Here is a 14,718-nt window from a genome sequence, read left to right as displayed (position 1 = left end):
AGACAGCTCCAAGGCTCAGAGCAGGCCCTGCCAGCTTGGCAGAAGGGCCCAAAGAGGAGTTTGTAGGGTTTAAAATGTAACACAGTGTGGTAATGTAATGATTCTTACAGGCTGTATGTAAATGCTGTAGGATTTGTACCTTGTACTAGATTGGTTAGTGAGAATCAGAATATTCAACACAGAAGAAGATTTATTGTATTGTAATGGGAACCTCGCTCTCTTACCCCTTTTACTCTCTTACCCTTTTTTGCTCCCTTACTCTCTTACTCCCTTACCCTCCCATCCTCCCTACCCCTCTCTGCTCCAGCTGTGCCTGGCAGCTCCCAGCAGGGCCCTGCACGTGGCCCTTTGCAATAAACCCCAATTTCCACCACCTGGCCTCAGAGATCTCTCATCTCCATCCATCCCCACCATCCGAAACCCCTGATGCTGCTACACACGTCCCCTCCCAGGGCAGAGCGCTGCTGGAGCAGCCTGTGCCCACCGTGACTCCCAGCCCTGGGTTAATTAGCCCAGCTGAGGGTTAATTACAGTCCAGGACGGCGGATGAAGCCACAGGACCGAGGAGAGCCAAACCTGCCACGGTGTGCTGGATTCAGCTGGGGCACAGGGAATTGCCTCTCCAGAGTTTGGGTTTGTGCTGAGCATGGGGTTGGTAATTCAGAGATGTTTTTGTCATTTCTGGGCTCACCCAGAGCCGAGGCCTTTCCCTGCCCCTCGTGAGCTCAGAGGGGACACGGCCAGGACAGGTGAGCCCAGGTGAGCCCAGGCATGTCCCAGCCCCTTTGGCACAGGGTGAGGAAGACGAGGGCAGAGGGAGGAAGGGGATGCTGGCGGGGATGAGGAAGAGGAGGAAGGGGATGCTGTCAGGGTGAGGATGAGGAGGGCAGAGGGAGGAAGGGGATGCTGGCAGGGTGAGGATGAGGAGGGCAGAGGGAGGAAGGGGATGCTGGCAGGGATGAGGATGAGGAGGGCAGAGGGAGGAAGGGGAGGCTGGCAGGGTGAGGATGAGGAGGGCAGAGGGAGGAAGGGGATGCTGGCAGGATGAGGATGAGGAGGGCAGAGGGAGGAAGGGGATGCTGGCAGGGTGAGGATGAGGAGGGCAGAGGGAGGAAGGGGAGGCTGTCAGGGTGAGGATGAGGAGGGCAGAGGGAGGAAGGGGATGCTGGCAGGGTGAGGATGAGGAGGGCAGAGGGAGGAAGGGGAGGCTGTCAGGGTGAGGATGAGGAGGGCAGAGGGAGGAAGGGGATGCTGGCAGGGATGAGGAGGGCAGAGGGAGGAAGGGGAGGCTGGCAGGGATGAGGATGAGGAGGGCAGAGGGAGGAAGGGGATGCTGGCAGGGTGAGGATGAGGAGGGCAGAGGGAGGAAGGGGAGGCTGGCAGGGATGAGGATGAGGAGGGCAGAGGGAGGAAGGGGAGGCTGGCAGGGTGAGGATGAGGAGGGAGGAAGGGGAGGCTGTCAGGGTGAGGATGAGGATGGCAGAGGGAGGAAGGGGAGGCTGTCAGGGTGAGGATGAGGAGGGAGGAAGGGGAGGCTGTCAGGGTGAGGATGAGGATGAGGAGGGAGGAAGGGGAGGCTGTCAGGGATGAGGATGAGGATGGCAGAGGGAGGAGCAGGGCGCTGTTTGTCCTCCCAGGTCACGGTCACTGCCCTGCTCCCTGGGATGTGCTGAAGGGGAGGCAGGGAATGAATTCTCCCCTTGCTTTGCCTGGTGCATGGCTTTGCCTTCCTCGTCGTTATTTCAACCCATGAGCTCTCTGTGTTCTGCCCATCCGAAGAAAGTGACCCCGCAGTTTGGAGCAGCAGATTAATTTGCAGATTCTCCCCAGTACAAAGCAAACAGAGGTGTGCCATTGAGGGATGGGATCTCCTGCTCTCTCTGGTGTTTGGTCTGTCTCGGTAGCTGCTGGAATCAGATGTTTCCAATAAAAGTTCAAGGAGCCCTCAGCAGAGACGTGCAGTGATCTGCCCAGTATCTGTCCGTATCTGACTTGTTTGTTCTGAGATTGAGGGAAGATTTGGAACCTAAGGTTTTATATCTCCCTCTGTACATGTTTGCTTTACTTTATCTTCTCTGATTTTGAATGTTCTTGCCGCTCATAAAAAAAGTCTGCTTTCTTTTGTAGCTTGGAAACTGCTTGACCTCAGTTATCTGCTGTGGCAATGTGTTCTCTCATCTGAAGTCATGTGGTTTGATAAGATGTTTTCTTTCATTGGTGGTGAGTTTGTAAATACTGATGTTCCACTCTCCCTTTGTACGAAACAGTGGGAGCAGAAGCTGTCGATATTTTTTTATTCTGCAGCAAACCATGAAATCAACATTGGCATGGCGAGTCAGGGCAGAGAGATCCTTCTGCAGACACACTGCCCAAAGTGCCCTGCCAGTGCACCAACAAGATCACGAATTTTTTGGAAACAGTACCTTCAAAGTATTGATTTTTAGTTAGGATTAACTTTTGGAAGCTCAGGAGGAAAGAAAAACCCTCCAGGATAAAACCTGAAAAGGGCCCAGTGTTTAGAAGTGGATGATTTCTTCTCATGACCTTCATGACCTTTGGAAATCTTGGAGAGATCCTTGGAGTTTCTGAACCAAAACTCTTCCATATCTGAACTCCAGGCAGTTTTTCCAAGTTTCATGTTATTTGTGCATGAGAAAACTTTGGACACAAGGTGGCAAATGCTCGAAGCTGCTTTGAGTGGGAAAAAGGAGAAGATGTCTGAAAAAGACAAGGAGCTGGTTCTTGTGAGCTGCATGCAACCTGAAGCAAGTTTCTAAACAGCAAGACCAAGCATGTTAATTCTCCTGAGGTTGTAGAAAAACTTGAAAAGATAAACATAATTCTGTCTTTTATGGGTTGCAGCGGCAAGGGTTTGGCTCAGGAAAAACCCCAAACAAAATATGCATTTAGGTGTTTCATTGGAACTACAGAATTGAACAGGGAATCTGAATTAGGGAGACGGTGGAAGTCTGAATTAGGGTAATCTGTTTGATGGACCTGGGTTAGAGGTATTAACTCTGGGCAGCACACGTGAAACCCCCATCTCACTGAACTCCTTGGGAATTCTGAGTCAGTCCTCCAGCATCTGGATTTCAAGTCACTCACTCCTCAGGAAGAGAAGAGTTAATGTTCACGTGTGTGCCTGTGTGTCTAATCAAAGTGCTATCTTTTTTAGACAGCAAAAAAATCAGGCATTAATTAGCAGGAAGTAGTGGAGTTGGGCAGGGAGCCGTGTGGAGAATACAGCTGAAGGAGCAGGGTGGACCAACCTGGAAAAAGCAGGAGACAGAGCAGAGTCCTCTGAGCGATGCAGAGCAACAGACTGGAATGGTGAACCATTCCTGAGCAGGGAATTGAGCACAGAATGAAGCAGGCCAGCCAGCCAGGAGGCAGCAGGGCTTTCTGGACAGCTCTGCTTTTAATGAGCCTCTCGCCAGCCACACTTGCAGGATGTCAATAGTGCTCGTACTGCATCTATTTTATTTATGAATAGGTGGGTTCTCCGTGGCGATGGCAAAGGCAGAAATATCCCAAAGGCACCAAGCCGCCCCTGCAGCCCCTGCACAGGGTGGAGCCCGTGTCACGACATGGTGGGACGTGTCACGACAGGTCCCGAGGTGGGGATGGACATGGAGATATTGCAGCTCCTGGCATAGGTGGCTCTGCTGATGGCAGGGATGATCCCGTGTGCACCAAACGCGAGCTGAGGGGCAGCCTTGTTTGTAGCGGGAAAAACAAGAGTGACTCGTCTGATTGCTCCCCCCAAAAAATGAAATCCTGCCCAATTTCCTAAAAATCCCGTCGCTCCCAGGGAGGTCCTTCCATCCCGGGGAGGGAGACAAGCAGCTGTGTCAGTGGGAATTCTGGGAATCGGGCATTCCTTGAGACAGAAGCATGCCTCTGAGCATGTACCCAGGGAAGCATTTTTGGAATCCCAAGAGCGCCGTGTGCTCGGGGAGGGCCAGCGCAGCCTCCCGTGCTCTGCCGGGGCCGGACCGGGCTCACCGGGCTGGCGGCAGCGCTGGGGCCGGGTCGCTGCTGGGGGGTCCCGGGCAGACCCCGCGGGGACCCTGCGAGCGCGGGCAGCGCACGCACAGCGGGAACCGTCCCCGGAGCCGTCCGGCCGCGGGATGGGGGCTCGCGGGATCTCCCGGAGCTCTCGGGGGATGCTGCCCCCGGCCCGTCCTGCATCCCCCGGGGCCGAGCCCCAGCACCGCTCCCGCTCCCACTTCGCCTTGGCCGGGCACCGCCATGGAGCCGGAGTGGGAGGAAGAAACATTAACTCCGGCAGCTGTTTCTTGACCCCGGCTGTCAGCCCTTGCCTTCCCCCAGAACGGGGCGCGCTTGAGGGGGGGTGGGGGGGGTGTGAGGTGTTTCTGCTCTTGTTTTATTTTTTTTTTATCGCTTAAAATAAATTAAAAATTTAAAAAATTAAAATTTAAAAAATAATAAAATGGTAAAAATTAAAAAATAATAAAAATTAAAAATGAAAAATTTAAAAATAAAAAAAGAAAAATGAAAACACTAAAAATTAAAAATAAAAAACTTTAAAAATTAAAGATTAAGAATTTAAAAATTAAAAAAATTAAAAATGAAAAAAATAAAGATTAAAAATAAAATTAAAAAAATTAAAATTTCAAAAAATTAAAGATTAAAAAAATTAAAATAAAAAATTAAAAATGAAAAAAATTAAAAATTAAAAAAAAGGAAAAAAATCTAAAATTAAAAAAAATTTTAAAATTAAAATATCTGGATTGAGAGAGCGCGGCCATGGGGGGCAGGCGAATGCGGGGTGAAGTTTTGGGGGGGGGAGGTCAATGGGACCCTGCACCACGTCCCCCTCCCGGCGGGGCGAGCGGGGGGGGGGGGGGGGAATGTGCGCGGCCCCGTGCGCGCTCCCGTGCGCGCTCCCGTGGCGGGGCCGCGCTGGGCGCCCGCAGCAGCAGCAGCAGCAGCAGCGGCAGCGGCAGCGGCAGCGGCAGCCGCGGCAATTCCCCAGCATGGGCGGCTTGAAACTGCTGGGGCTGAATAGCATTTGCTGTTCCGGGCCCGCGCCGCCTCCCGCCGCCGCCGCCGCCGCTCCTCCCGCTCGCCTTGTGCTGACACAGGCGCTGCCCGGCCCCCCGAGTCCCCCGAGCCTCCCCGGGTCCCACCCGGCCGTGCCCGGGTGCGGATGTGCGGTACCCGCAGGCGGGGCAGGCTCCCGGCGCTGCTTTGCCCGCTGGTTGTTGTGGGGGTTTGGTTCACTGTTAATTTTGGGGGGTTTGGTACACGTGTGGAAAGGAGCTGTCAGTCGGCTGGCCGGGTGTCACTCGGGATGGGGTTTCAATTTCACAGGCTGGGGAGGATGAAAAGTGCCAGAAATGCCCGTCCTTGTGCCCTGGAGCAGGGAGGCACGGGGTGTTTGGGCAGGTGTGCCCACACCTGCAGCGCTGGGCAGGCCGGAGCTGCGCTCCCCGCCCGCACCTCAAGTTGCGTCCACGCATTGCGAAGGGTTTGGGAGGTTTCGGGGAGGGGGGGTGGTGGTTTTCTGTTGGCTTCGTGTCCTCCGTGCCCTCCGAGCCCTCGGAAGGCTTTGTGGAAGGAGCATTAACTCTTTGCAGGGCTCAGCACGCACATTCCCCAGGCGCAGCCCCGGGCCGGCCGGCCGGCCGGGCGCAGCGCGGCGAGGAAGGGGAGGAAGGGGAGGAAGGCAGAGCAGGAGCACTGGGGATGGAGGCGATGGCCCCTGGTCGTGGCTGGGTCCGGAGGGGCGCAGGAATGGATCCGCTGCCAGCATCGCTCCGCGCCCCGCTCCCGCTGGCGCTCCGTCCCCTCCAGCCCCAGCGGGGAACAGCAGCTCCGAGGATGGATGGATGCTGGAGTGAAGATGCCCCTGGGGGTGTGTGTGATGGGGACACGGTGTGAGGAGGAGGAGGAGGAGGAGGAGGAGGAGGGCTCTGAGGGCTGGCACCCAGCGCAGCCAGCGCTCCAGGGGCTGAGTGAGCAGCGCGGTGAGAGCAGCGTGATCAGCCTCACTGGCTGGACGAGTCATCCCGGCCGAATTGGTGAACGAAATAGTGAAATTGTAGTTGGATATTGTAAACTAACCACAGGGAAAATAAAAATCTCGAGCACATATGTCATACATTGATCGAAGGATATTTGTCTTAAACTAGCAGAGATTATTCTTTCCCTTTAGGTAGAGTGGGAGTACCTGTCTGTGACTCCTCAGGTTCATACAAACCTCCTTTTTCTGAGGTGATCAGGCATATTTTTGAGCTCCTCTAAACTTAATTTGATTGCAGCTGGTGAATAACTTGTGTTATGGGGTTTTTTTTAAATAAAAAATCATGACTGTACCAGTGAAAGCTCACTGATGTGTCTTGGAATGTGGAGCTGCCTGAGCACAAAGCAGGAACCTCTCCCTGCCCTTTCAAGAAAAATCTTATAAACTTTCTGGAAAATACTGTTCTAGTGCTTAAATTGTGCTTCTTCTTTCTGTCTTTTTTTTCCCTTTTTTTTTTTTTTTTTTTTTTTTTGTTGTTGTCTTTATGTTTAGTACAATTGTGTTTTGGGGGAAAATTTAGTTGAAATTCCTGTACTAATTTGCTGAACATTTGCTGCTTTGCCAGCTGTGAGTGCAGGTGAGACATCAGCAACCACATTGGAGGACAAGTTTCCAGATACAGAACCAAGCAATACATGTGAGATATATAAATGTGTATCTATAAATATATATCACATATAAATTATATTACATATGGCTATAATATCAAATATTGCATGTATAAGTATGTCCTGCAGGGTTGTCTAATGCAAGTTTAATAACAATGCAAGTGTAGAGAGCATGTTGCAGTAGACTAAAGACAAATCCAGTGGAGCAGGAGAGTTGTCCTAAATCTATTCAGAACCATACACAAAGACTACTGTAATTTTAACTGCATTCTAAGTGCATCTTGTGCATATCCTTAATCCAGATGCAGCATTTACCACTCATGAAGAGGGTGGCATCTGGGCAAAATTGTAATTATCAGAGTCTGTAAGCATGAGGCTTCTTTGCAGGACCCCTCAGCCGCTTCCACAGAAGCTGGTGGTGAAGTCCCAGAGATCTCAGGGGTAGAGGGTTAGTTTGCTAAAAATATTATGGTAGTACAAAATATTAAAATAATAAAAATAAAAATAATATTAATCATATTAATATTAATTTTTTTTTTTTTGAGGAGAAGAGTAAGCAGTTGGGAAAGCAAACTCTTTCATGGCCAATGCAGCCCAAATTGACGTTTTCCTGAAGTTTTCATGGTAAGTTTTTGTTCTTCCCCATTGCAGTTGATAACCATCTCTGTGATATTCCGTGCAGGAGCAATTCCACGTTCGTGCAAATGCCAGTTTTAACCCAAGAGTGCCTTGCCTGCAGTTGGAATCTGGTCTCTGGTGTCTCTGTCGTGTTTTTACATGCTTAACAGCAGAGTGCTAATGAAGGCATGGTGCAGGGAGGGTGTGCTGGTTTTATGGCTGGCTAAAACACAGATTTAGGTTTGAAAATGAAGGTGCTAAAAATTAGATTAATGGGGTCTGGATAAGCAGTTAAGCAGTGCCTAATGGATTAAACTACAGTAAATACCCAATGTGTACTTCTTTTTCTGCAAAAAGTCGCGTTGTGTTGTCCAATTATTAGAGAAATTTCTTAGGCTAGAAGGAACAATTGCTGAATTTTTTTTAGCCCAATCATTTATGGTTATTATCTTTTGAATTATTTTGGGTTTGGCCAGCAGTCTATTTGTTGGTACAGTGGCTACCAATCTTCTTGTCATGAGTCATGGCACAGTATTTCAGTTACCCCTGTGGACAAAATCTTAAATCTTCCCTTCTTGTGGCAAAACTTACAATATTAGGAAATTACTTAAAGAATAGGCCAAACAGCCATTCGCAAGTGGCTTAATTCGTCAGTGTGTGCAATAAGAACACATAGGCATGTGAAATGTGGATTTAACATTTCAGTGGCTCTCCAAAATGTGAATTTGGCCAGCAGAGGAACTTGGTGGTAAACTGAAGTTTGTATACCCTACTAGTGGTGCAGAGCAAATATTGACTGCACAGTCCTGGAGCAGACAGTCCTTATGTCAGGGTAACCTTTTCAGTAGAAAATGCTCCAAAATTAAGAGCTTTTTCCTTGCTGATGAGAAAGATTAAATCTGTAGTCATAGGGTTGAGTTTGATAAGAATAGGGATCTTGGCTTACAAACAAGTTTATTTTTGTGGGTTTCTTACAAAATTCCCACACAGTTTCCAATGTCCAGATACTGTTTTGTGTGCCCTTTATATTTTCTGTTTTTTGGGGGGAAATGGTTGCTGCATGTTGCATTTCTAAGTCTTGATGCCATTACTTCTGGATGCAACATCGCCAGGCCTGCATTAATCTTTGAAAATATTCTAAAAATGTACCTTTGTAAACTGGAATAATGGGAGCACTGGAGCCTGCAGCCAGTGTTGGAGCAGCAGGTTGTATTCCCTGTAAAGAAATTAACTGAGCAGGGTATAATGAGCACTGACTGGTTCCTGGGAGTTGAGGGGGAAGGAGTGGAACCAGAGCAGAGCCCATGCTGCTGTGTTTCAAAGCAGGGTGTGAGAGGAATTTGGAGCAAGAAAATGTTTGGGCAACCTTCTCCTTTTGTCTGAAGAAAGAAATAAAGAAGAAGGAAAAGAAAAAAAAAAGAATAAATCAGTTAATTTGAGAAATTTTTTTTTTGGTTATTTTTAAAGGGAAGAGTTAGAATGATCCTTTTCCTGCCAGGAAAAATCCTCATGATATGCTAGGAAGCTCTTCCTTGCACGTGGAGGAGGAGGACAGCAATAAGACAGGGACTCCTGAGGGACCCACGTTCCACCACGGCAACAAACCCATTTATTTTTTGTGCCAACACCAGAAAAGCAAGTCTGTGATGCTGGTACGTCCTGCAGCTAAAACCTTGGGTTTTCAGGAATTTTGAGGGGATAGCCAGTGGGGAAATCAGAGAGGCTGGGGAGGACAGAGCAGCTCCCAAAGTGACCCTGGAAATGCTCCCTCCATCCCTGTGAGGGACCCTGGCACCACGCTTGCCCACAGTGAAGGTTCCTCTGAATGAGTGGGAAGCCTTCTTCCACACACTTAAAATCAATTTAATAATTCTATCTTCCAGCCTGGGTTTAAATAAGAGCAGCAGCAACAGATTAGAGACTGAGTAAAAGAGCATTAAAAAATACATGGCTGCTCATTAAAAGAGTTTAATCTAATCTGTGCCCTCAAAAAGGTGGGCAAACACAATGCAGATGAGCCACTAATTACCACATCAGAATGCTGATGTGTAAAATGAACAAATTGAAGCTAAATTCTCTGTTCTGACACTCCTGAGTACTAGACTTTGCAAATGTAATAGTATTGAACACATTATTTTATGTACAGTATGAACAAAATACTGACAGTTTTGTTAATACAAATGGTGCTCTTCAGAGGACCCCTTTTCTAGAGGGAGGGTCACCTAAAATCCTGGAAAAATTTCCATTTTATAGCAACAAAGAAAAAATAAATGTAATTTTAATCCCTTAATATTTTCCCTAAAGTTCTAAAGGGTACTTCTCCTCAATAGGAGAACCAAAATCAGGGTGAAGATTCCAGAGAAAAGTTCAGTCAAAATAAAACCAAGAAGAATGTTCAGAATGCACTGTTCTCAAAACAGTGCATTTCAGGATTTTTTTTAATGTCCTTGAAAACATATCTGGGGGGTGATAAGGAAAGCAAAATTTTGGGGGAGTTATTTTATTACACATAAACAAAAAAAAACCCCACCCCCCAAAAAAACCCCAAAACTCCAAACCAAATCAAACAAAAAAAAATACCCCACAAAACAAAGAATCAAACAACAACAATAACAACAACAAAAATTACCAGAAGAAAGAAAATGCTCAAAAACATGTTGATCTCAACTCCCAAATTCTTACCTTATCTGGAGAGTAGCTATTGCAACCTTTTAATGCAAGGTCAGCACAAAAACAAAGACAGAGATAATGCAAAGGTTATGAGGCTGGTTTTGCTTTGTGTGGTGGATTGTGGGAGGATGCAGCGATTTGTTTTTTATTTGATTGAAAACTGCAGCTTTCTTTAACTTTCCAAGCATGTTTTAATTGGATTGCAAGTATTGTACTGACTCCTCATTGATAAAATTTGAATAAATAATGAAGTTCAGCTGTAACTGAAATGGATTGATATTAAGAGTGATTTTAGCACAGAGCAGTAACTTTGTGTGACAAGAACGACTCAAAGTCCAAACAAAATTGTGGCACTGAAATGGAAAAAACCACTGGGTGATAAAATATGCTTTTTAGCATCAAATATGCAAGTGGTGAACAATGCAGGTATTCCCCAATGAAATAAAACTCAGGGAAATGAGTATAAATAAAAACCCAAACAAGCTCTGATCCGTACAAACTTGTCCTGCACACACCTTCAAGAAATATTGTATACGATCAAAAGGATTGTCTGCAGTTTCCATATGATACCATCACTCTGTGGCTGGCAGTTCATGCTATAGCTCATGGATACAAACTTTGAAGAATATTAACAATATCCCGTCTAATGGCCCTGTGTTTTTTGCACTCTCTGCCTCGGCATGTCTGCTCAGGGAGAGACTTCTTCCTTCCAGCCTTCTCTCACTGAGAGGGTTTGTGAGTTTGTGACGTTGCTCACACTGAGAAAAGATTTAACCTGGCACTGAAGTCCTGAGTAAACAAGCAAACAAACAAAAAAAGAGAGCACAGAATGGCCAAGAATGAGCCATTTCTTCACACTGCCAAGCTTTTCCTGCTCATCCATCCCATTAGGCAGCAGGGCAGGATTGGAGCAAAGCACATGTAGGACAGAAAAGTCCTGGTTTTGGGGTTCCTTTTGAACATGGGTCTCAGAGTGAAATCTGTCTGAGCCAAAACACTTCAGTGTTTCCATTGTTTCTTTATAAAGCTGCAGCTCAAACGTGTCTAAAACACTGGGTAAGGTCTGGCGAGCTGTAAGTGCTGATGCTGTAGACTTGCACACAAACAGCACGGGACAAAAGGACCCACACTTGGAGGATGGATCTATGCTCCAGAGGCAAGGCCAAGTGCCAGCAGAGTCATGAAGTTTATGTTAAGCATTGCAGTGTAACCACATGCCCTGGAATGAATTACTGAGCTTCTTAAATGGTCATGCTAATGTTTTTACTTATGAGTTCTTACCTGTAGAGGTATGGTCTCATAATTACAGTAATTACAAGGCTTATGAGTCTCATCACTCAAATCACCTTGCTCCCTCAAGACATTCTCAAAATTGCTATCTGTCTGATTCCCACACACCGAAAAGGTAATTTTGGAGTAAAGTTTCCACAATGTAAAAAACAGCTCGAATAGTCAGAGGAAAGAAATACACAGCTCTGTTATTCAAACCCCTTCTCACATGCAGTTTTCCTTCCTAAGCTCACCGAACCTCTTGTGAGCAGGGAGGCAGCCAGGGGTTAGTGAGGAGTTGGTGTGGGGTGCTGCAGAGTGAGAACTTATTAACTGAGAGTTTCTTAACTGGTGCCTGAGTTAATGCCCAACAAGTGATGGGAAGGAAGAAATATTTCTCTGTAGTGCCACTGCTGCTGTTTCCAACAGCACCAGCCAGAACGCTGAGAGCTGCACTGAGGCCCGCACTGGCAGCGTGCTCAGGATTAAGGTTGCGGAATGTTTCTGGGCTTTGGTTTTTTCTTTTAGAGTTGTAGAATCATGGAATCACAGGTTGGTTTGGCTTGGAGGGACCTTAAGCCCCTCCAGTGCCACCCCTGCCATGGCAGGGACACCTCCCACTGTCCCAGGCTCCCCAGTGTGCAGCCTGGCCTTGGGCAGTGCCAGGGATGCAGGGGCAGCCCCAGCTGCTCTGGGCACCCTGTGCCAGGGCCTGCCCACCCTCACAGAACAATTCCTAATTCCCAATTGTTCCCAATATCGGGAACAATTCCTTCCCAACATCCCATCTAACCCTGCCCTCTGGCAGCGGGGAGCCATTCCCTGTGTCCTGTCACTCCAGGTCCTCACCCAAATTCCCTCTCCGACTCCCTTTTAGGTGCTGATATTAATTTATTGTGCCACTGGTTACTGGTTCCCACTTGGATGCTGAGTGATTTCCTGTAACTTTTTGGATGCAGCCATCCAGCCAGGTCCTTATCCATCCAAGAGTCCCTCCTTCAAACCTGTCTCTCCAATTCAGTGCCAAAGCCTGAGTCTACACAGAGCTAAGTAGTTCTGCTATGAAAGCAGAAATTATTTAGAATGCAAAAGAAATCTTGTATCCTACAGGGAATAGCTGTATGCTTAATTTTGAAAGTTCAGAATTGCCTTATGGCTAAATATGTGCATGTGTGAAATCTGGAATTTGTGGAGATGTGCTGTTAGCCCCCAAATACATAAGAGAAAAACAGGAGAAAATGTGAAAGAGGAACGTTTAGAAATGCACCCTCTTTCACAGTATAGCAAAGAGTTATAAAAAAGACATTTTTTTTTGCAAGAATATTGAGTATATTTTGTATACAAATTAAATTATTAAAGATATATGAATTCTGCTTTAAGACCCTAATTAATGCCTCTTTGGAAGTAAGATGGAGGGGCGTCCAGTGAAGAGAGAGAGAATGCTATAAATAGAAACCCCAACAAGAGGGCTGCTGCTGGAATGTTCATGATACTGTGGAATCCAAACAAGCAGACAGAGTTCAGCAAATGAAATGTACGGTAACAGGAGTCCCACTCTCTGAGTGCTGTACCTCGTTTATGTCTGACTTTACATCACGAACAGAACAGTTACAGTTGATGTGATTTGTGGCAACGTGAGATTTATAAATGCCTCCCCTTTAGCCTTTTCTGGATTGAGCTGGAAGTGCTCCCCATCATGTCCTCTGAAAAGGAATACTGGTTGCTGAAGTAACACTGGCTCCTCAGGAGCAACCAAGGGAATTGAGGGCAATGTGGTCACTTTGGACCTTTCAACTCTAATAAATTCAAACCTGGTAAATCTTCAGGTGCTTTTTGATGACATGGTTCTTAAGAAAAGACTCACAATTATAACAAACTTACATTATCCCTGGTAAGCCTTTATCTGATAATATAACCAGTAATAACAAAGCAGTAGGGACCTAAATCGAGACTTGTTAATGTTGTATTTACTGGTGTGGTGAATATGGTTCCAGGCTTGAGCCCTTAAAACACCATTTTACAGCCTCCCATTCCCCACCACACTGCCATATCTCCTTCAGACACCAACATTGTGGCACCTGGGAACGGTTTAGTGAACATGTGGGGCTGGGTTAAAGGTTGTACTTGCTGGTATTAGAGGCTTGCCCAAACTCAAAGGTTAAGATGAAAAAGAAAAATTAAGGAAATTAACATTTCTTGCTAGAAATATCCTCCCTAAGCTCAATTAAAAATGTTTCCTTTTTACTTACTTAATATCATGTCTCAAAATCCTTCAGTTACAGTGGTCTGATTATCTCATCATCCTGCCTTCCCTTCCCTTTTACTCTGAACAATACTGTACATTTTCATAGTAATTATACTTTGATTTTCTATACACCCGTGCTCTCACTTGAGCGTCTGAAAGGGCCTTAAGTACTATTGAATTGATCTTCAAAACACCTCTTCCATTATCCTCCTCATCCTCATTCCGCAGGTAGGTGGAAATAGCAGCAAGGAGCCAGTGACCTGCGAAAGGCAGTGGAGGGAGCAGGGGCAGAGATGGAAGAAGGTGAGAGCTGAAAATGGGTGGCACCAGCCTCACCATTATCCCCCAGCAATTCCCCAGCTGATAAAACAGGATAGAACAGCTGTTCCTCGGCTTCTGGAAAGCCACCACAAGCTGTCATCTCCCAAGGTGCTTTTAGCCACCTCAGTGTGTAAACATTTTCCTGGAAAAGGCAAGATAATTTACCAGACAGACAACATTTGTAGGCGTTGTTGCAAACATACACGGGTACGTATTTTTACATGAATGAAATACGACTATCCCTAAAGCGACGTGGCTTGACTGGACAGGAGAGGGGATAGGAAAAGTTTCCAAGAGTTGGGATAAAAGGGATTGAGCAGCAAATGACCTGGATTTGGGTAAACTGTCGGGACGGCAGACAAAAGAACCATGGCTGGGAAAGCGATGTTGCTGCTGGGTGGATCTCCTTTGAATTGGTGCTCGGGGGCACATTCCACTAGTCTTACATGCAGAGCAACCACCTCTCTGGCCTCTAAAAATCACGTACAAATGTATACATCGTACACCAGGGACCCACCGTTTAATTTTACATCGTATTTAGGCTTTGTTTCTCGAATTTAGCTGTTTCTCTGGAAATTCCTGGGAAGAGGAATCGGTCTCTTCAGCGTGATTTAGTCTGAGTCTTAGAGGACTTACCCGGGTTTGTCATTCCTCAGGTGTGGCAGCCCCAGCACTAGCCCGGATTATGCAGAGTGATTGCTGGGCTGGATGAATTCTGACTGAAAGCCTCCCTGACTTCAGCAGAGTCGCACGGGCGGTGAGTTTGGCCCGTGGGTCCCATTGTTATGGTAAGGAGCTGTCAGTGCCGCGCACGGATCGGGGGAGCTGGCGCTGATGAGCTGCTGAAGCTAAAGCGTGCTATTCCACAGTGTTATTAAATAAATCATTCAAATTTCGGTGACAGATTGCTCTCAGGCTCTTCTCTTCCCGACTTCCTT

At 47.0% G+C, this 14,718-nt stretch overlaps 1 long non-coding RNA gene across 1 annotated transcript; it reads left to right on the top strand.

Annotated features, from left to right (window-relative positions):
- Nucleotides 1-6,593: 6,593 nt before the first annotated feature.
- LOC118699827 (uncharacterized) lies at nucleotides 6,594-14,455 on the top strand. The gene is made up of 3 exons (XR_004982127.1): nucleotides 6,594-6,626; nucleotides 7,209-7,281; nucleotides 14,437-14,455. It is a non-coding gene; the product is annotated as an uncharacterized LOC118699827 (long non-coding RNA).
- Nucleotides 14,456-14,718: the final 263 nt, after the last annotated feature.

This window comes from Molothrus ater, chromosome Z, assembly GCF_012460135.2.
Source record: "Molothrus ater isolate BHLD 08-10-18 breed brown headed cowbird chromosome Z, BPBGC_Mater_1.1, whole genome shotgun sequence".
NCBI classification, from domain to species: Eukaryota; Metazoa; Chordata; class Aves; order Passeriformes; family Icteridae; genus Molothrus; species Molothrus ater.
The sequence above is the reverse complement of the archived record's forward strand: the minus strand, read 5'-3'. Positions and strand labels throughout refer to the sequence as shown.